Source organism: Lipotes vexillifer, unplaced genomic scaffold, assembly GCF_000442215.2.
Source record: "Lipotes vexillifer unplaced genomic scaffold, Lipotes_vexillifer_v1.1 scaffold865, whole genome shotgun sequence".
NCBI classification, from domain to species: domain Eukaryota; kingdom Metazoa; phylum Chordata; class Mammalia; order Artiodactyla; family Lipotidae; genus Lipotes; species Lipotes vexillifer.
The window spans coordinates 1,108,399-1,131,429 of NW_006795130.1; positions in this window are offsets into that span (position 1 = coordinate 1,108,399).

The window sequence follows — 23,031 nt, forward strand, 5'->3', positions numbered from 1 at the left end:
GGGGGAGGGGGAGGAATCTTCCTGTCCCTGAGCAAAGACTCCTACACTGAATCAGACTCACAAAGTAGTTAAAAAACTCACTAACCCAAAGCGCCATTGATTACTACCTTTCTCCAACCTGAAGCCCTCAGGTAAGAGAACAATAACAGTAACAGTAACAATGGCAAGGATGGCTAACCCACATCATGCAATCTTATGAAGGAGGTACTCATATGATCCCCACTGTGCAGATGAAGAAACTGAGGCACAGCCAGTAAACGGCATTGCTGAGCCAGGCCTCTGGCTACAGAATGTGGGCTCTTAGTCGCTATCTACTCTGCTTATCACCCCACACAAAACATTAGTCATCAGGCTAATTTCCAAGCCAAAGATTCCAAGACGACCACAAGTTCCCTGGGATAAAATAATTGTCTGAAAAATATTTTGAATGAGATAAAGTGCAAGTTACAGCGAGTAAAGGAAACAAAAAAAAGCTAAACTAAGGTATCTACCGTCCTCAAAAAGTTGACCATTAATAGAAAAAATGAGGCAAATACTCAAGAAGAGATCAGCAGGTCATTCAAGTGCCAAAAGATGGGTCACATGAGGGGAGCTCCTGGGAGGGAAGCTGATGACTGGTGTCTGAAAGAGGCTGGGATGGAGACAGACAGTGGGCTGAGGGAAGGTGCAGGTGGAGGGGCCCAGGCTCCACAGCACATTTGGACAAAGGACATTCATCAGATCTAATGGAAAGAGGTGGCCTAAGAGCCTGCTAAAAAAAAGGTGTCACTTACCCGTACATCAAACACCCCACCAGACCCATACCTTTCAGGATGGGGGACCCAACAAAGGCCTTCTCCCTGCCTAGAGCAACAGAGACATCTCTCCTGAAAAGAGCCATGGGTAACTCTCGTGGAATGCAACTCTCCACAGAGCTCAGCCCTGTCCGGAGCTCAGGCTCTTGGTTCACCGTGACCAATTCCAACACGAGGACATCAGATGCTCCACCTAAAAACCCAAGGACTCACCCAGACTCCAGCATCATTAGAAGCCTTTGGGGACCACAAGGACATGGGTAGATGGCCTCCACACAGTCAGGTGAGCGGTAGGCCAGCCCAACAGGGAAAATGGCAATCACAATGGACGGTCAGCCTCCAAGAACTGTGCCCATGGCAACCTCTAACAACTTTGTGCTTTGCTGTTGGGAAAGTATGATATGTATGTATGTATGTGTGATATGTATTTCATAAATGTCACAATTCTTAGAGAAGTGTGCTGATAAAATGAACACACTGTTTGCTCTCCATATTGATAGACCCCATTTCAGACTGTCAAAGTGCTTTTATTTATAATAGGAAATGTACAAAGTTAGCTTTGCTTGCTTTGACAACCACAAAAAAGATCTATCAGTTCCATATATCCATTAAAGTACCTTGGTTTCACAGTAAAAATTGATTCTAGCAAGTTCTAATATTACTAATGTTTTCATGATAACAAAAACATAACTTTTCAGATAGTTCTCAATGCCTTTGTGAGAGAGTTTTGGAAACCCAGTCCACCTGCCAGAAATTTGTTACTTTTATGCAACAATTCAAAAGAAGTTCATAAAAACTGTAGCAAAGTTAATTTTACTGCTTAGCTTCTGGAACACGAAAAGTGTCACATGATTTAAAATAGTGTCACTGTGACTTCAAATCCCTGAGCCCTAAGGATTTCATTTCCCTCTCCTGTGTTCTCAAATACACGCTTTTTTTCATTGTTGCTTTAACTGTTTCAAATATATGAAATTCCCACTATTTCTTCTGAAAGCTCCTACAAAGCCACTGTCAGATTTCCCACTTTCTCAAACTTTCTCTTAAAAGCTGCATTACTCTTAGGGTGAACTGGTGCTCACCATCTGCACTGCACAAGGCTCCATTCACCTGCTCTGCTAAACTGACTCCAAGACAAGTAGTTACTAGCAAATCTTCATGCCAGGAAATCTTTAAAGAATAAAAATAAAGAAAGGGAGGGGCAGGGAAGACAAGAGACAAAAGCCAAACAATGAAAAAGTCCAGGTATTAAGGAAAATGGAAGTGATTCAGAATTTCCCAGTCACAGAGCTGACAGTTAAGTCTGGTTGCCTCTGCCTTCCCATTTGTCTCAAGTTCCATGAGTAAAATTCTGTGTAGCCAATTATAATACACTCCTGAGTGAGAACTGCTGGTGGTTCTTATTCAACGTCCATGAATGGAGTGGATTGACTAGCATTGTCTGTCACCCCTGGGACAGCCCTGTGAGAGATAATATCTCCAATGTACAAGCAGGGCTCCTAGAGGTGGAGAAACCTGCTATGGTCACACAGTTGGTGAGTAACAGAGCCAAGAACTAGACACTTCTGCCATCTCTTGCTGAAGCGATCTAATCCCAAATTACATTTACTACATAGCCAAGAGGGAAATCTTTCCACCAAAGATCGGCCTTCCAGCTAGCTACCTATCAGCTGGGTCTCTTAGCCCAAGAACGATGGCACATTACAGACAATGCCTCATCACGAAGGGCAGCGCACTCACTACTGGGGTGACTTCCAGCTTTGGGAGCAAATGTTCCTCTGAGGACCAGCCTGGGGACTTGACCAGGCAAATACTCAACGACTACAAACTGCTTAGCAGACAGAGAGAAGGCTGAGCCGGAGACATGTGGACAGAAAGGTAAAATCAGCAGACACCAAGGATTCAGAAAGGAATGCTAATGGCATTTTTATAAAACGCTGTTTACATTTTAAGCTCGGTGTTCTGTGAAGTTGTTGCACAAACATAAGATACTGGGCGCAAGTTGCAAGGAGTGCATTTTCACACACGAGTATCGAGTACTTTGCGTTATAAACCAAAACTAAATAAAACTAGCTTTTAAAAGACCAGCAGGGGATGCATTTGTAATAAATTGAAATTACGTCTCAAAGGCTCCTTAGTGAAGTGTATGCGCTTGCATACGTTTACATTCTCCCGGTCACGGCGCGTGCAAGGGGAACCCACAGACACTCTAAGAATGCCCCCCAATTTTTTATTTTCATTATTACATCTGGATCTGTACACAACTACATATTTATAGTTACCCTACAACTCTCCTGGACTCCCCATTTCTTCAGCAAAGGGGAACATCTGAATTAATTTTAGTTCAGATTTAATTTAGATTCCTCTCCTATTAGACCAGACTAGACCTCTACCTAAGCAAGAGAAGACAGGAACTGATAAATTCGACTCTTCCTTCAAGAAACCAGACCCTCACCCATCACCTCAAGTGACAATTAGCAGTTTCTGTTGCACATTATATGAGAAGTAATAAGGCAAAGGAAGCGAGGGCAGGCTTTTCCCTTCACGATCCTGTCTGAAGCTTAAAAGAAAGCTGAACACTAATGAATTCTGAATTCATGTCAGCTCAATAGAGAGCACAGTCTTTTATCTTCACCTGGAATAGGAATGAAAGAAGAGCCCAACCGTTCACCCACTTCCCCTAAAATATACTCTGCTTCAGTCCTATTCTTGGCTAAGAAAGCCTGGAGTCCATTAAAGCTGGAACAGGTCTGAGAAATCGCCTCATGTGACCATCTTATTTTAAAGGGGAGCAAATCTGAGCCCAGACAAGTGAAGCAACTTGCCCAAAGTCACAAAGCCAGTCTTCAGCACCAACAACCCTGGCCTGGAGTCACCACTCCTTGAGAAGAGGAAAATGAAGTATGGACTCTACTCCAGATATTAAGAACGTTTGCCCCAATTTTTTCTCTGAGTGCCTGTGAAATTCTAAATCAACATATGAAATAAGCGTCAACTAGAGACAGGCATTCATGAGCTCAGAAAGAGGTGGTCAAAGGGGCACCCCACTTCCACAGAATGCTTCCTGGACAAATAAAAGGAACACATTTACACACACACACACACACACACACAGAACGTGTGTGCCTACAAAATCCAGATATGGCTTCTCCCATGGATTCCCTAAAAGAAACTCACCAGAATACTGTAACAGAGGACAGCTGAACAGACATTTTATGAGAAAGAAAGTCCTAGGCCCAAGATTACAACAAAGTACAGGAGGCTCAAAACCTAAGAGGGAAGGCTTAATGCTTCACAGAACTATTCACAGACAAGTTTAAAGAAGAAGCAGGTTATCAGATAAAATAGTTCTGCAAAGCACTGTGATGTAGAAAGGAAAACAGCTAGTTCCCTACTAAGTTTATCTGCTCTGACAGCTTCTGTCTTGGCCTGGGAGAGGTTGAGTATCTATGCAGTGAACATAAAGATAACCTACAATGGCTACACATCCCCCTCCATTTGCCAAAGGTCACTAAGGATTGAGCATTTTGCTTCAGTGCCTCCACTAATCCAAAGACATGCCAATCTGCTTACTGTTCCACAACATCAGGAGGTTTGGATTTTACTTATTGAGGGATGTCGGACTCACTTTGTCAGAACTTGGTGACTATTAGCACAAGGCTGAGTGCCCACGGCTGCAATGAATTTTTAAAAATTATTTGGTTTTAGGACGCCCAGGAAAGAGGATGTGACTAACAAGATGGCGGTAACTATTGTTGGGTAACATTCCACTCTGAGAACATAAAAGCCGAACAGTGGAGCATTGAGAAATTAAATTCATGGCCTGGAAAACAAGCCAAGATTTAAAAATGTCATGCTGATACAATAGGTGCTCTTGTGAGTGGGGGGTGGGGGTGGAAATGTCAGAAACTGGATTGATTGCATTTTCATAGCAACGTTGTGTGATGGAGGTGGGAAAGGGGCACACACCATATCTGTCACCCAAACCCTTTACAATGTAAAAATCCACCATCTACAGCTCAAAATTTTCAGGCGCCAGGGCCAACCAAACACTCTTCCCATAAAAGGCTGAGCAGATCAGCTGGGTCCCATGCCTTCCTCTGAGGCCACCAGGAGGCGCTGTGAACAGGAGCACGGCTCTTCAACGATGGACAACTTGCAAGGATTATTGTCCCCATGTGCCCTCTCTCCATGCAGCTCGAAAATCTCCTCCCGTCCATGTCTAAGCCAACATCCTTTCCAATCCTTCTGAGAGGAGTTATACTTTTCCTTGGAGGTCCAAAAAAATGGATGCATGAATGAGCCTGCCGTGAGAGGCGACAAGACTTCCTACAAACTTGCAACTCACCCTATTAAAACTGAAATTAGGAGAAATCGTTGAGTGAAATTAGGAGAAATCATTGAGAGACTAGCCAATGGCTCATAGCCATCCTCAGAGTTCTCGGGGGCCAGCAATATCCTCACCCGTGATCCCTTAGCATAACATTTTCTGTGCAGGCTCAAGCTGGGAAGCAGACCTGTCCATAAGCCCAGGTTTGGGGGCTCATCAGTTCACCTCACAGCATGTTGGTGCTCACGGGTGTGTCCCGCCTCTTGCCACAGAGCAATGTTAGGGTCAGTAGCTCATACAGCACAGAAACCCCATTGTGAAAATAGCCACAAGGCAAAAGCGAGGGAAGACATAGAGCTTTCCAGGAATGAGAAGGGAGAATGTTGAGAGAGAAAAACATGGACCAGATTGGGTAGAAAATGGTAGAGAGAACTTCTGGGACCGAGTGGCTACTTCTTCTCTTTTCACAACAGTGTGAAAGACACAAAGAATCTCCCCTTCCCCAGGAGGGAGTGGACTGCCCTCTTTGATGCTGGATAGGGAGAACATCTATAATGCTGATGAGAGTTCTCCCTGGCCTTGTTTGCCCACCACGGGGGCTCATTCTCTGACCCCATCCTCACCTCTGGGCTGACCTCCTGTTTAGTCATGGGACTGCAGGAAGAGGTTCATCTGAGGGTCAGCAAGACAGTGGCCCTCACACCCACCAAAACCTGAACCTTCCCATCAGGAGAGGGCCTTCCTTCCCTTTCTTTTAAGGGCTAAGACAATTCCAGATCCATTTTCTCTTTCATCTTCAGAATCACTAATGTTGTCATGTTTCTTTTTCTTCAAACCAGGGAGAGAAAGGTCCTGTGATCTGTTCCAGAGTCACTGCCAGAATCAGAACCCTGGTCCCACCTCCCAGTCCAGGGGGCTAAATTATTCAACTCTGCAGTTTCCCGCTCCTACAGTGAAGGGGGATAAAAGGTAGTCCTTTTCTGAGGGACATATAATAGTTGGGTTAGACAAGACCAAGCCCTTCTTTCAGAAGAAACCAACTGTCATTCTACAGCCCAGTCCACTGGAAGGTCTGTAGCTTTCAACCACCCAGAACTTCTGTACCTTCATCTGTAAAATGGGGACACACCCACAACCCAAATGAGATACAGCACCAGGGAGTACCTGGTACCACCCCTAACACGTGTTAGGCACTCAATAAATCTTAGTTTCCTGCTCCACCCCCAGAGCAAATACTTTCTTCTTAACACAGAAAAGTGACACTGCCTTCCTTCCTAATTGTCAGATTTGCTGTGAGGTAACTGGCAGCTTCCTTTGATTTCAGGATTGCTCTGGATGCTCTGCAGAAGGAGGCCCCAGAGTCTTCGCTGGGCTTGATGGCCAGATAACGAGACTGTATTTCTGCTCACATCCCCAAGTAGACCAGGACCAGCACCCACATGGTCACATATTTTCATATGTGAAGCAGCAGAAAATCTAAATGTGAATCGTCAAGTTCCTGTCAGAGCCCCCTGCCCAGTCTTGACTTAAGAGACCAAATGGGACACAGGCAGGAGTATTTCTCCCAGAGGTTCTTTTCTTTGATTCTCAAAGCAGAGAACACTGATCCATCTACCAGCCTGAGTTGTGAGGGAAACACACAGACTCCTACAAGAGGTGATGGGATAGAGTGGGACACATCAAGTTTCAGGGACAGAGAGCCTTGACGGAAACCCCAGCTTTGTCCCTTACCATGACGGAGAGGCAAGTTCTCATAACGCTTGGCCTTCTTTTCCTCATCTGTTAAATGAGGAGAACAGCACCGGCGTTAACAGGGTGGTTGTGAAGACTGAGTTAACATACGTGCTGATATAATAATTATGAGAAAAACAAAGTATCACAGCCTGAACACGAGCAGACTCCTTGTTCTACACCCTAAACCACAACAGCGGGATAATCCAGATAGAGGTCAGGCTCCCTTGCTGACAGGTCTAACATTTGGAGGTGGGGTATAAGGCATCCTTTCAACACCCAGTCTTCAGACAAACAATGCCTGTCTTCTGACAAAGCCCCGGGACTTCGCCTTCATTTTCCTGGCTCTGGTGGCTTGGTGAGGAAGCGGGGTGGTGACGGTAGCAGAAGCAGGCGGGGGCGGGGTCAGAGAGAGAGATCAGTACAGACTTGGAGACTGGCCACCCTGGTCCTTCCCCAAGTCTGATTCCTACTCACAGGGAGGTCCAGCTATGTCTTTGGGTGCCATGAACCAATTCGGCATCTTTATAAATCCTCCATTTACACGTAAGCTACCTAAAATTGGTTACTGGTTACATGCAGTCAAGAGTCTCAGCCAAGACACAACACCAGAACCCAAGCCTGAGCAGAGGTCACAAAATAGTCTTGTCTCCTCTTCCTACCTACCTCCCTCCCTTGTCAAGTCAGCAGACACCGGTGGGAGGGCCATGAACCACTGCAGTGTCAACTCTCTTCAGAGGCACGCCTCCCTCACTCCCCACTGCCCACAGTCTCTCTCTCTCACTCTCATGCACGCACACGCACACACACACACACACACACACACACACACACACACACACACACACCCCTGCTGCAGTCTCGGCTAATTATGCAAACAGCCTACAGCAACTTGCTGGCCTTGGAAGCACAGAGTTGGCACTTCCCTCAAGAATGATCCGCAGCCTGTGTAAGCCCCTCCTGAAACCACCCATAATTACCTCCATCACAGCCCAAGACTTTAGCAACAATAGGGCATTTAAGTCTTTAGGGTCATTAAAAAAAGAAAGAAAAGAAAACTGGACACGGCTACAAGCATTCCCGCTCAAAGTTGTGCTTTGTGCAGACCCCGCCTCAGGACACGTTTTCTGCGACCTTTTGCAGCTCATGAAGCAGAGTGGGGAGAGGAGACGAGAGGCTCCAGGAAAGCCTGGCGACAAGGACTAGGGAGATTCTGGGGAGAAGAGGCACTGGGCAAACTCCATCTCCCTCATCTGCATGGTGACTGCCAGCCAAGTTTGCTCTCGGAGCTGTGAGAAGGACCAATTAATTTATCAATCTGCACCTCTTTCTGCCATAACATATTTCCCTCTTGCCAACAAAAAATGTGTCCATTATCAGGCAGGTCCCTGTCCTCCCAAGCAGCCCATGCGGCTGTATAATTACACTTCTTTCCTTGACAACTTGCATGATTGTTTTCCTAACAGTATATTACTTCGTTAGTACTTTCCAATATACGTTATTTTTAAACTGTCACTTTTGCCCAACTCATCCCAATTCGCACTCGTCTGTTTATCATAACAATCATTAATAACTGTCAGTCCACGCCATCAATATAACGAACCCACTCCCTCATTAGCATGTGCTAGCATTTGTTCCGTAGAGGGGGCTGATTATTTTTTACAACAGGCCAAGCCAATTACTTTAGTGAAATGGAATCACATTAATCAAAACTTAACAAGGTGGCAAATTTAAAGATATCAGATTGCAAAAGACAGCATAACTAATATGTCAGTGTCAGGGGTAGCGTGTAGGTATGCAGCAGCTGTACTAAATATATCTCTTTGCGGAGGCCACATGAATTTTGACGTTTCATATGATCTGACAACTACCCAAGTGATATTATAGAAGGCAAGAGCCCGGTGCTGCACGGCTCACGATGACTTTTGTAGATTCTGGCAAGGGCAGTGTGAGCAGAGAGGGGGTCAGAAGCCGGGAGAAGAAAATGGTGGCTGTGCCTATCCAGGCTGGCAGACGGCAGTCCATCACGCCTGTTTGTGCCAAGGCATTTTCTTTTACACTTTAAATGATGATAGCCATCCATCACCGTCTGACAACTGCTTCAAAACCAGCTGCAAAACATGCAAAGCCCAGCAGTCTAAAATATGCTGACACAACCAACAGAGAAACAGATTTTATATATATACATACACACATATGTATTTATATATTCCATAAGAAAGGTTTTGGGGGAGGGGACCAAGAAGGGTAGGGGTGGACTACAGAATGTTTAGGAATAGAGATGGAGTAAAGAAAACACGAGGGCAGTGAAGAGACGGAGGAAAAATGAGAAAGGGAACAAAAGACAAGAATGAAAAGGAGACAGAGAGAGACAAAAAGAGGGGAAAATGATGAATGGAAAAGTGGGGAGGCAGGGAAAATGGGAAGAAAGGGGAGAGAGAATAAATACAGTTGCTGTCAGTACTGGGAAGGCAGGAAAAGTGGAGGCTGCCTTATAAGGGGCTGACTGCAACCCAGAAAAATTTCTCCAGTTCGGCCTCGTCTGTTTCACTGTCCGGTGCTTTAGTCCACGCCTTGCTTACCTCCTGCGGAGGGAAGACACTGGGTTCCGTGCAGGTCTCTCCTACCTGCCCCCACCCCCTTCATTCAAGCTCTGCTACTGTCCTTCCCCACGCCCGGGGCCTCCTCATGACCCACAGGATCAAGTCGCACCTTCGGCACTTGGGCACCTTACAGCAGGCTGCTCGAAGCTAGTCACCCACCCACCCCCACCTCCGCCACCAACCCACCCTCCTCTCAGGCCTTTTCCACCACTTAGAAAGTAGTTCAATTCTCTGCCCTAACATTTATTAGCTGGCTGACCTTAAGTTATTTGACCTCTCTGATGGTATTACTTACAGCTCAAGATTTATCTTTAACAGTCAAGTAAACACATAAAAAGCACCTACAAAGATGCTTGATGCATCAGTAGGCACCATCATTAAGACTGGTCCTTGGGGTAGAGACTTTGTGTTGACTCATCTTTTCCATCAGTACAAAGTTAGTGAACCCTGGAATTGTGTGGAACTGAACTAGGGTAGAGCCCTCCTTTGCAGGTCCCCTTTGCAAGGTTTTCCATCCTTACCAGGACCTCTTCGGCCATTTATTTAATAAATCAGGGAATCGGCTGGCTGCATGCAGAGGACAGAAGACGGCCAGCGGGATTTGTAGGCCTTTCATGGGTGAACTAGCTTGGAAAGGCACCATGGTCCAGTATGATCCATCTGGATGCTTCCTTCCCTGGACCCACTACCCAGCCAGCCCAGCCACCCAACTGTTATTGTAGTTAATGGAGCCTATTTATTTGTTTGCTTATTCCAAAGACGCCTAGAACCAGGTACACTGGGCTGGCAAAGGCCCCATTGTACAATGTGATTAGATTCAGTTATATCACACAGTTCATGAAATTGTGCTATGATTCATTTTTACAACTTAAATAGCTATTTGGTTGGGTTGCCAGGTTGAACATGATGAATGTGTATGATAAAACAGAACAAAGAGAAGGGCCAATGCTTGTAAACTGAAACATTAGTCAGTGTATTAACCCCTTCCCTCCTAATCGTCATGCCTTCCCGGGGGGCAGCTGCCCCATCGTCACCACCCTCCTTCAGACCTCACGTCTGGTATCAGATCTGTACCACTGCCAGAGTTGACAAATTTAACCTTCTCTCCAGCAAGGAAAACACATTCTCCAAAAGTTCGCCATGTGTTCCATCCTAGTCCCTGTGTCAGGATAAGACAATGAGCTACAAGTGTTCACAGGTCCTACTTCCAAATCCAATCACTTCTCAGACCCCCAACTTTCACTCTAGTCCTAAATCCTCTCAGTCAGACATTTAATTCATACCCAAATTAACACCCATGGCAGCCCTGGTCAGATATAATCATGTGACCTAATGACCCTCGAGCCATGAGAAATAAAGCCAGACTAAAAAGAAATCACTGCATAAAATTCAGTTGAAAGAAGTTAGAGGAGAAAAACAGGACCTGCATTCCTTATCACATCAGTGTCTTTCATGATGTGCAAGAGATTATTTAAATTGTACTAGGGCAGCTCTCTATTTAACAATAACTTAAAGTAGACTCTCTAATAAAGCCAGTCATCACTTTGTAAATTATAATTTTTTAAAGAATATTGGATTTCATTTTAAAGAGTCACAACTTCCATGCTGGAAGAGGTCTCACCAATTGATTCTAACCCTGACTCATTTTTTAGTCATTCACGGAAGAGACACCTAGGTGTGGGCCCATGTTCCAAAGACGGCTAGAACGTCTCTCCCATCCAATGTGCTCTTCCAGAATGTGACCCTGCTATTTCCTCATCAAGTGGTAGACTAATTCCCCTCCCCTTGCACCTGGCAGGCTTGTGTTCCTTTCACTGATGGAGTGCATGGAAGTTACACTGAGGCTAGGTCATAAATGTGACGCAGCCTCCATCTCATGGCTGGAACACTTGCACTTGGAACCCCGAGCCTCCATGGCAGAAATCCAGCTAACCCCTGGAGGCGGCCAGACTGAGGAATCCAAGCCACATAAAGACGCCGCGTACAGGGGGGGCTCCGGTGAGAAGTCCCGGTCTTTGAGTCAGCCCAGCCCCGATGCCCAGACATGTGTATGAATGAGCTTTCAGAGGATCCCGGCCCCCAGCACTGAGTTGCCCCCAGCCCTTGAGTCTTTCCAGTGGAAGCTCCAGACTTGTGGACCAGAGACAACCCACTCCACTGTGTCCTGTCTGAATTTCTGACCCACAGACTCTGGGAACACAATAAAAGGGTTGTTTCAAGTCTCCAGGTTTTGAGGTAACACTGTGACATAACAGGAAACCTGGGGAAACAAACGCCAAATCAGAACCAAACCCAGGTCTGCTAGTGATAGGTTTAGCAGTGTTTCTTTTGGATCACTCCGCCACTGCGACATCGCCACAAAGCAAGGTGTACCTTGTGCCACACACACCAACTTACTACACAGCAAGTAAGGCAGGAACCGAGAAAAGTTTAGCTAAAACACAATCATACACACAGGGGCTAAGTCGACGCTTCCACTGCCCTTAAAACTAGTCAAATCCTCCCAGAGGACCAGCCAAGAGAAAACCTATATTCTCCAGGAATAGCAGAAGCTGGATATTTGGGGACCCCAACAGAAAAAATATATATACACCACCCATCAGTCACTGACATTCACTGGCCCAGTGATTTGTTCCCAAGTATAAAATTCCCTGAAAAGCAATCACTGCCCCTAAATAGAGGCCCTTATATCTCCCACAAATTCCATTTTACTTCAAGCTTGGAGAGTATCAACAATCCCCCAACCTGGTCATCTGGCCACTTGGCATGGTGACTCGATACTCAGGGTGGATCCAGCAGATTTAGGATTTGAGGCTGAAATTCAAAAAGATGAAGACAACTATATACTATCTGAGTCTTATTCTTCTTTCCACATCCTCCCACATGACCTCCCACACAGGGACACACTTTCAGATTCACCCTCTTCTCTTCAAGTGAACTGATCTGCCATGAACCTCCATCTCTTCATCACCTTCTCCGTCAAAGACCCAATGTCATGGTCTTTCAAGAAGAGAGTCCTTTGGACCAGCTCCTCCTTGGTGGGTGAAGAACGTCATCCACCGCAAAGCTTGGCACATCAGGAATTATGAATACAGTATGCTTTCTCCCCAGATTTGCCGTAACTTTTTTCTGGATCCAAAGTTAAACCTCATGGTCTGACAAGAAATATTTATCTTTTGTGTAGAGTTATTTAAATGGAGTCTTTCAAAGGCATGAAAACTAAGTCACACTTAGCCATTCATTTCATCAACTGTTTTTATTGAAAATAAAAACCAGAACTATAAATTAAACTTTAGAAAGACTTTAATAATCTTTAATAATACATGTACTTATGATATACTCACATGTACGCATATTACTTAATACATTATTTGTGTTTTCAAAATCAAGACCATCCTGGACAATCTAAGACACAAACTCCCCACACAGATACAGTCATCTTCTGTAGGACGCCTTCCCCTGCAGATCTGAGAAGGACTGAGGCTTCCCCCGCAAACCCATCATCTAACCAAACATATGGAACTTCAGGCTCCTCTCTTTCTAACCTCCCAAGGGTGCACCGATCCTTCCTCCTCCCTTAGGTGCTTCACCTCCTCTTCTCGACCTCAGTTTCTTCCATTGTAACCCACTCCAGAGAGAAAGGGACTTGCCCAAGTTCAAAGAGGTTAGCAGGAACTTCAACTCAGGTCTGTGACTCTTAATAGACTGTTCTTTTCACCCTCCTTCCTTGTTGAGCTTTAGTGTTTGTGTTCTGCAGCCACAAGTCTTCTCCCTGCGGGCTATCATAGTGGTTACAGCACAGCAAGGCCCAAGAGATGCTGAGCCTGGCGGGAGGATCTCCTACCTCTGCACGTCAGCGCAAAAGGCCCAAATTGAGAACCTCCCACTCAGATGCTGCAATACCAACTAACAAGGGAAAAAAGACAAAAGTATCACTAAAATGGCTGAAAACAAGCTTCAGCTCCAAGCAGCAAGTCACCTGAGGACAGAACACGTAGCTTCGCTCTCCCCACATTCTCACCTTGCACCAGACATTCCCCAGCCTGACCGCTGTGCTAACAGAGAGGCTGCAGATGTGAGAGAGGCCTCTAATTTATTTCCCTCCCTGATTTATTTTCCCCCTGCACATCACTTTGGTATGACAACAATGCATAATTCGATTACACGTGATATATAAAATCACTGCAGCTGTTCAGAAATATTCACAGCAACAGAGTCACAGATCCACACTCAGCTACAGATACACACACATGCACACACAGTCAGATTTTGTCAATCTCCTGCTAAAATCACACAGCGAGAGGAGAAAACAGAAAGCCCTTCTTTCTAGTGACTATGTATTTCCAGCATTCCCTTCGTGCATGCTCTGTGGATAAGTTCAGAATTAAGAGGACCTCCTTTAAAAAAACGTCCAGAGAGGGTATAATGGGTGCAAATAGCATTTGGGGGGTGAAATGATGGCTGTGCAACAGAAAAATGAGCGTGTCTACCATTGAACTTTACTTAAAGATGCCGCTGTGAAACCGAGTGCATTTAATTCCCCTTTAAACGCCACGTAAAAGTTTCTCTCCCGCCTGCTCACTCTGTGGGCTGCATACCGTGCCTAAGATTAATCCCTCAGGGGTTTTTTATTTCCTATTCTGCCTATCTTTCATCTTCACCCCAGACTAAGCAGATGGATGTGAATTCAAAGTTTTCTGATCTTTAGCACAAGTTATGGAGGGTTATCTTTGGCTGTATATCTTTCCACTGGCAGTGCTCCCTTGGTGATGAAGGATTAACCACCCCAGCTGTCTCTTCCCAGAATGATGCAGTGCCGTGCTCCTGGACACGACAGCATCACTTAATCTTAATGTCCGCTCTCCGAGCGCAACCGCGCAGGACAAAGCCAATCAACATCAGATGCCACCAAGATGGACCTACTGCTTGGCCCTGGAGTCTCTCACCCTCTCACTCCTATTAATCAACATCATCCAACCCAATCCCAGAGTTCACTTGTCTCAAACCACAGTTAGACTAAGCTGGGGTCCATGTTAACCATCTGAAGCACGTGGTGGAAGGGGGGCAGTGGAGGACCATGAAAGGCGTCAGGAGCACGGCACACCAAGCCGCGCCGCTGAGATCAACAGTCCTTCCCTCTGCCCAACTTCCCTCCAATGCCGGCGTCAGCTCTGGAGTGCTCAACACCTCTTCCCGTGCTGAAATTCACCCACACGGCATAATAGAAATCATCTTGGATGAATCCTACCTGCCTTTCGGGGACCCCAAAAGGGACGGAAGAAAGACATGTCCATTGACAATCAAACTGTATTAGCTCCCCTTCCCTGAATCTCCACCCCCACCAGCAGCTGACATGGGCAAAGCTGGGGCTAACCTTTTTTTACTTTATGCATAAAAACACTTAGTCTCACCACAGATGGCACAAATGGAAACCCTGACGCTACCCAAGAAAAGTGCCCTGCTGGTGTGACGGATACATCCACAAATACATTTAATCTTAAATCCTCCCTCCTTCTCATTTTTTAAGCTTATGTACCACAGGTCGGGAAAGCAAAATGGTACTTTCAGGTTTTTCTCTGGCTCCAAGCAATTACAGTAATGTCCCTCCCTTTTCTTTCTTAAGGAAGGGAGCAAAAAAAGCCCAGATCTCAAAGGCAAACGTAATAAAACAGTAAATTATTGCTAGAGTTTACTAAACAAATGCAACCTAGTTAAATTTGGAAAAATCTTCACTTTTGCTTACATTTGCAATTTTACTGCTGAACTACTGGTATTTCTTACTTATGCAACATTAAAATGTATAAGAAATCCTCTTGTGTGCTATACCCAGCATCTACTCTTGATTTATAATACCCAATTTAGGGGGGAAAAAACACAACTAAACCTGATTTAAATCACAGATTACTCTGTAAAACACAGGCAAGGACCTATTCCAAATCCTAAATGTAATTTAAACATATTTATATTTTACAGTGATATATTTTCCCCATTCCTTGTCTTACGACTGTAAACTTTCTATAATTATATAAGCAATTTCCCTAAGGTCACAACATTGATCATAGTTATAAATTGCTCAAGTACAACACACAGTGAACGGGTAAAATACCTGCTGGACATTGCAAACGGTTTCATCAAATCAGGAGTCGGGTGGGGGAAGACGAGGGGCAGGAGAATGGAGATAGAGAAATGGAAAAAAGTAACCAACAAATCTTCCAAGAAGTCACTGCACAATGTCACATCCCCTTCCCCAAAGCCATCTGGAGCAGAGTTTTTACACATTGTCCCGAGTAGGGCTTGGAATACATTATTTTATGACATTCTTAACCTTCTGCCTATTACTCTGAAAACCACATGAGAAGGAAACCTGGGAAACAAACTACAGAAGTCATGCAGTTCAAGCACAAGTAAAAACCAAGAAGAGAAATCCTACACGATTCCAACAGCCTTTTTTTCAGAACAGTAGTTCTCAAACTGTGTTCCTAGGAACCCTAGGATTACACAGAGGTATTCCCTGGGTCAAGCAGGTGGGATCCAGGCTTCTCACTCCTTCTTTAACCAGAGCAGCTTCTCTTTGAGCTGTTTGTTCTCTCGGGGCTTGGTGGAAGAAATATAAGGCTATTTGCTCTTAGCACTTTGTACTCAACATTGTACTGGAGATTCTAACCAGGACAATTAGCTAAGAGAGACAGAGATAAGAGGTACTCAAAAAAAAAGAAAGAAAAGAAAAGAAAAGAAAAGAAAAAAAATTTCCTTTGAAAAAATAGTCTTAAAAGTTATAGAAAGAAAAAGGGGTTTGGAAAGTACCACTGCTGGAGATGTCCTAATGAAGGATGGGATCTAAAAAAGCTCTCTGAGAGTTGTTTCAGTGATTCTGTCAGTGATTCTGGTGTTGGGGGGTAACACTTCTCTTAATGAGAGAGGATGTGGGCTCTCGCCGCACAGGGTGCAAATGGGGCTGCTATCAGGTGCCTTGAAGGTCCAGGGTTCCAGACAGACAGGCTGACAGGCCGGCCACCCCTGATGGTTAACAATGCCACACTCCACACTGGGCAGCTGCCTGTTAGGAAGACAGCTGAGACCCAAAGGGGAGGGAGCAAATCAGTGTGTGACAGGCACTGCCTTGTTCAATATAAAATAAACTTTAAAAGACCTGTGCTCTCTGAAAGCTTAGGAATGCAGCAGTTCAACTTTTTCCTTCTCAACATTTCCCAAGGAAGGCTAAGCATGTCTACAGCGCAGAATCCTGGCACAGCTCTCTAAGTAAACAACCAGAGCTACTAGTGCATGTTACACGTGCTTTCCAGGAGGATGGCCTTTGACAGATTGACAACCTGAAGCAAAGGTTCCCCACGTCCCCTTCATTCCGCACCGCTTTGCTGCTGCTTCTGCATCTCCTCCTCCTGTCTCCACTTTCCTACTTCTTTACTATTAATGGCTCCCACATAAAGCATATCTGGCTTCCTGCAACACAACAACTTTCCCCGACCAGAGGTAATAGTCATAGTATTTAACTGACATGGCCTGGCCAGGGGCCAATGGGAACAGAAGCCGGCTACAGACAGTGAACAGTCATACACCAAGGGGGACTCAACCAATCAAAGTGCTGACAACAGAAGAAAGAGAAACAATACATTCCCACCAGTTAACTCTGCAAGCTTCCAAGTCAGAGTTCAGATCTCCACTCGACCATTTCTTTCTGTAGAACCTTAGGATTACTCAACTCAGCATCTGTTTCCTTCCCCGTACCACAGGCAGAATAGTTCCTGCCTGCGAAAGGTAAATGAGTTAATGCAAATAAAACTAAAACGTAGCTTAACTGCTCATAAATACAGAGGGTTAGCTGCCTGGCTTCTATTTGTGTTTGTCATTTAGATTCCCTGGCTGTTTTGTGGGTTCCCCCATAAACAAAATCAAGACAGAAAAGCTTTGCACATTCTAGTCTTAAAGGGGAAAACTCCAGCCCCTGGGTGGACAGTGGGGAGAGAGGGGGGAATCTTAGTTGCTGAACTGCAGGTGAAAAAGGTTGTGCTGCCAGGGTTCTTACCCAGACACAGCAGAGCTGAGGGCTCCTACTGGATTTTTATCACTTGATCAGTTTTTTTAAAAAATCACTATCATTTTTTAAAATATACATATAATTCTTTTCACAGCAGCGCTTAATTCATGGGGAAAGAAATCAAAAAAGCAATTAAAATCACCTGTAACCTTGCTGCCCAAATGATGATAACATAAATAATATTCTACTGAAAGCTTACTATATGCTAGCATTGTGCTAAGTGTTTTATTATATCAACTAATTTAGCTTTCATAACTCTTTGATATAGGTAACTGAGGCTGAGAGAGGTTAACTAATTTGTTTAAAATAATGTCACACCACTCCTAACTGATAGCACCAGGATTTGAACCCAAGTCTGAAACTGAAACGTATGTGCTTAAGTTCCCTGCAAGATCACCTTCCAGAAATAATAGAAGTTCACATTTTGGTCTATTTCCTTGAAATCTTTTTCCTAAGCCTAGAAACAGGTAAGTAGGTAGATGGGTAGTTAGGTAGGTTGATGAATATATGCAGAAAATTCCCACTGAGTTAATTTTTTACACAGGATTAATCAATACAAATACTTATGTATTAAAATGTATTTCATCTAGGTACAACATCTACAGTCCTATGAACCTTGAATTTTTCATGTAAGATAGTTTCTATATGGGCAAATTTTACAAATCTCAAGCCCAAGTACTTTCCACTTCAGCTTCACCCACTGCACCTTTGGACATGGCTTCTCAAAGATGAGTGAACAGTGCAACACAAACCTACAACCCATGGGTTTCTCAGAAAATAGCAGGCCACGCAGACCACATAACCAAAAGAACTAGGAAAAAACATGAACTTGACAGCATGCAGGGGTAGGAGTTTCTGTACAAATATTTTAACCAGAAGAAGCAGCTTGAGGCATTCCATTAAATGTCACTAATGGCCAACTCTTTCCATCTTTCAAATCAAATGTCTCTTTTTTCATCAACTCCTGTAATTGTAGAACCAGAAACATTCCACTTGGGGCCCATTCTTCATCTCTTTCCTTGTGGATGCTGGTGGTGGGCTTAATTATGGACACAAATTACGTTCACCTGGCACTTCTTTTTTTTTCCCCTCAAGGACAGAGCCTTGAATTCTATTCCAGCAGGGAGAGCAGATAGATTCAAATTCCTCAGAAAACTGAGCTACAGGGCTTCCCTGGTGGCGCAGTGGTTGAGAGTCCGCCTGCCGATGCAGGGGACACAGGTTTGTGCCCCAGTCCGGGAGGGTCCCACATGCCGCAGAGCGGCTGGGCCCGTGAGCCATGGCCGCTGAGCCTGCGCGTCCGGAGCCTGTGCTCCACAACGGGAGAGGCCACAACAGTAAGAGGCCCACGTACCGGAAAAAAAAAAAAAAAAGAAAAAAAGAAAGAAAGAAAACTGAGCTACAAGACTCTGAAAACAGAAACTACCCAGCAACTGACAACTTCAACTCCTCCAAAGTTATCAAACAGAGGAGAAGGTGGGAAACAAGGCCAAAATCCAACAAAAAAGGCCAAATCCTGCCCTCAGACAGCCAGGCACAACTCCCAGGGTTATAGTCCGCCCCTGCCGGAAGCTGGCACCTAAAAAAATTAAATAATCATAACTGCTGGCAAAGAGCTCCTGAAAGACAACTCACACCCAGCCTGACACTTATCAATTACTGAGCTTGCTAACACAAAACACAAGCATTGCACAAAGACCATTAGAGCCTGTGTCCCCTCTTCCCCGCTTCCTGGGAGCCACCCCGTTTGGTCCCAATTCCTCACGCACCCACAGCAAAGCAAGCCAACGACTTCTCGCATTTCTCAAAAGAGGGCGGCAAGGAGTATCATCAACTCTTTGGAGACAGGAAGACCAGCTTCCCACAGTTCTTCAATTTGAGAAATTTCAACTGTTTAGGAATATGGTCGTTTTCTTCACGTATGCATCTTCTTTTACCCTCTTCGGTAACGTTTTATAGCAGTTTTCTTCATATGAGTCCTGCATTATTTCATAGCAAATTAATTTGTAGGCATTTGTTGCTATTATTAGCTGTAAATGAGATCACATCGCCCTCCCGCCATTTCGCTATATGGACTTTTCTATATATTTTGACTATTCTATGTAACTCTAATTAGTTTGTTTTTCGGTTGACTCTGTTGAGTTTTCCAGATTAGCAATCACTTCACTCAAACATAACGATACTTTCATCTCCTCCTTTTCATTACGTATACCTCTGTTTTCTATTTCTAATCTTACTGCATTAACTAGGGCAGTGATTGCAAACTCAAGAGTTCAAAGGGCCGGGCAGGTAACTTAGACTTGTGAACCCAGCCAGGGAGGATGTGAGGCACCTAGAGAATGAGGATGTGTGCCTGAAGGTGACAGGGGCCACTCTGCTCTGGCCTCGTGTTACATTCAGGAGGACAGGCCTCATCTTGCCAGATTTTCAAGAGAAGCCAGAGATAAGGATTTTCTGCTGAAACTTACAGTTCTTTAAAAGGTTCAAACTTTTTTTTTTTTTTTTTTTTAAATTTTAAACAGGCCAAAAGGGAATGCCTGATGGTCGGACTCAGCCCAAGGCTGACCAACCACCTCTAGGTGAGATCTTCCAGAATTTACGGAAGTACTGAATTTAAATCATAATAGATATGGACACTCTTATCTCAACCCTGACTTTCTAATCTTGGGCCACTAAAGAGGATGTTAGCTTTTGACTTGAGGTGAAGAATCTCCAATCAGGGCTTCCCTGGTGGCGCAGTGGTTGGGAGTCCGCCTGCCGATGCAGGGGACACGGGTCGTGCTCCGGTCTGGGAAGATCCCACGTGCCGCGGAGCGGCTGGGCCCGTGAGCCATGGCCACGGAGACTGCGCGTCCGGAGCCTGTGCTCCGCAACGGGAGAGGCCACAACACTGAGAGGCCCGTGTACCGCAAAAAAAAAAAAAAAAAAAAGAATCTCCATCACATAAGTCTCTGCATAAAAGCTGGTTTATTGGGAATATTTTATCAGAAATAAATTTTGAATTCTACTCAGATAATTTGGTTCTCCTTTGACCCTATGTGATTATTTATATTAATAAATTTTCTAAAACTAGCAAAGAAAAAAACCAGAACACTTAAAATATACTGTGGGAGAATCCACTACCACTTTAAAAAAATGTAAACAAACCTAATTTTTTTTAACTCCTTAGTTTTATTTTATTGACTCAACCCTCAGTTGTGACTTGTTTTCTCACCCATATTCCAGCAACTTATACTCATCTACCAAAATCCTAGTCATAAAACTGCCACTGACATCATCGGTTTCAAAAAAATGATTCACAACTGGATCCATCATCAACTCGGTCTACACAACCAGTTTCGAATTCCAAAGCAATTCCACACCACAATCCACATCTGTATTCCCAAGTCCACTTTGATACAGTTTCTCAAGCCCACTTTGATACAGTTCACTCTTTGGATAGAGGTTAGAATGACAAATTTTCTGGAAACTGGTTTTGGTTGGGGGGAGGGGGGAACAGTTTTAAATAAAAAAGATGTAACTGGCTTAAGACAGAAAAGACATTCAGTGCATGAATGTAAAAACGTCACTAAACTTGGCTTACAAAATTGTTAATTATGTATTTGACAGTGAAATATCACAAACAGCTGGGGCTAAAGAATACAAACCCACACAGGGAGTGGGTAGGAGCAGGGAAAAAATACTCAAACACCATCAAAGAGGATGTTTAAACTCAACCTCCTCTGCTGGAACCACTTTTACACCCCCGTAGTAGGTTGCCTACCTCACCAAAGTTCACAAGCCAACCTCCCCACCTCCTAGGCTTCTAAGTACAAGCTCTAAATTGGAAATCCTTCTCCCCCATTTAGGTAGTTGGGCCATAAAGTTTGTGGCCACCAGAGAGCAAGAGCCTGGCCAGAATCTAAAAGAATGTGTGTACTGTGGCTTTAAGAAGAAAAGTCATCATTTTGAGAAGTTTGGTCTTAATTTTTTTCAAAATATGTCAATAGTCTCCATGCCTTGGGAGACTCCTCCAGAGAACCTCCCAGAGCCTGGCATCCCATCTCCTCTCAAACAAAGGCTCAAGCGATCACCACATCTGCCAGGAATCCGCTCTCCAGGGGTCCCTCCCCCAACCCACAGGGAGGAGCCAGAGTTGGGAACACTCACATGCAGTTGTTCAGAAAATTCCCACCAGCAGAGTCAGTGACAAGGCAAAGCCCAAACCAGACATCTTGGGGTGGGTTTGGGGGGAGTAGGAATGATCCTGTGACAACAGGAGGTTGGAAAAAAAGTCTAACTCTTTAGGGACCCCTTCAGCAGTCCTATGCTGGAAGAGACACAGGCTCCCCCTACACCTGCTATAAAGGTAACCTAGTTCCCTCCCCACAAGACATACCTAGTGGCAAAAAAAAGAAAGAAAAAAAATCTAATCTTTCATTCCCTAGCACATTTTAACACTTAAGTGACGGTCTGAAGGGTACAAGCTTAGATAAAATATAAACTATTTCCATAAATGTTATACTTTCTAATAAGCCTAAGAGTTTATTAGTAAAACCAACCCCAATAACTCAATCATAGCAAGTCTAAGATGATAAATTTCAAAGTCCAAAGGTTAGAGCCTTCTAGGGGGAAAAAAGAGCACAATAGTCTCCTCTTCTTTTTAAATGGGATGATGAAACATCCATATTTGTCTGCCTTCAAGTATTTTTAGAAAATGCTGAGAACAACCAGATCATGCTTTAAGCTTCTCTGAAAAGTAAGGACCACCAATGGACAACCCAACCACTTCCCCCAATAATCTTCCACAAAGATTTCCACATCTCGGACAAAGGTTTGACACTGATATTCCCTTTGACTGTATCTCAAGCTGTATCGAAATATAAAAGGCACGAGAGTGACTAACTTTCCAGGGCAAGGTGTCACGCTTACTGTTCTCCAGGATACTGACCACTTGCGTGATGTGGAAGAGCAAAAGTGGAAAAGGTTCCTGATGGGCCGCTAAGGTCTTAGTATATTAGCGGCCAACAGAGTAACAGGGGAAGGAGTCCATACGAGGACACAACACATTATGGTGACCAATACCGATTTAAAAAACCAAACAAACAAAATCATCATCCCAGGCAGCCTAAGAGCAATGTGTCCAGATGCCAGAATAAGGGGAATCAGTTGAGGGTGGGTCAATGGAAACAGCTTTACCCTCCAGAACACCATGGCAAAAACCACATCAATGCCAGTCGTAGGAGACCACTCTATTTTGCAAAATATAAAACGGTTTCATTGCAAATCTATGGAAACAATGTCACAGGGGCCAAGGGCTGTCACTTCGAGTCAAAGAAGGCCCATCTCAGTGCGGCGCTGATGGCCAGCGATGTCAAGGCGAATTATACCCCCACTCGCTGAGAGAGAAATCAAAGTCAGGAGAGGAACATTCAGCGGAAGACACACCCACAGGAGTTGGGAATGCCAGCACTCCCTCCAAGCTGTGCTAATCTATCACAGGCTCAGACAAAGGATGCATTTTTTTCCCATTGAGAAGTG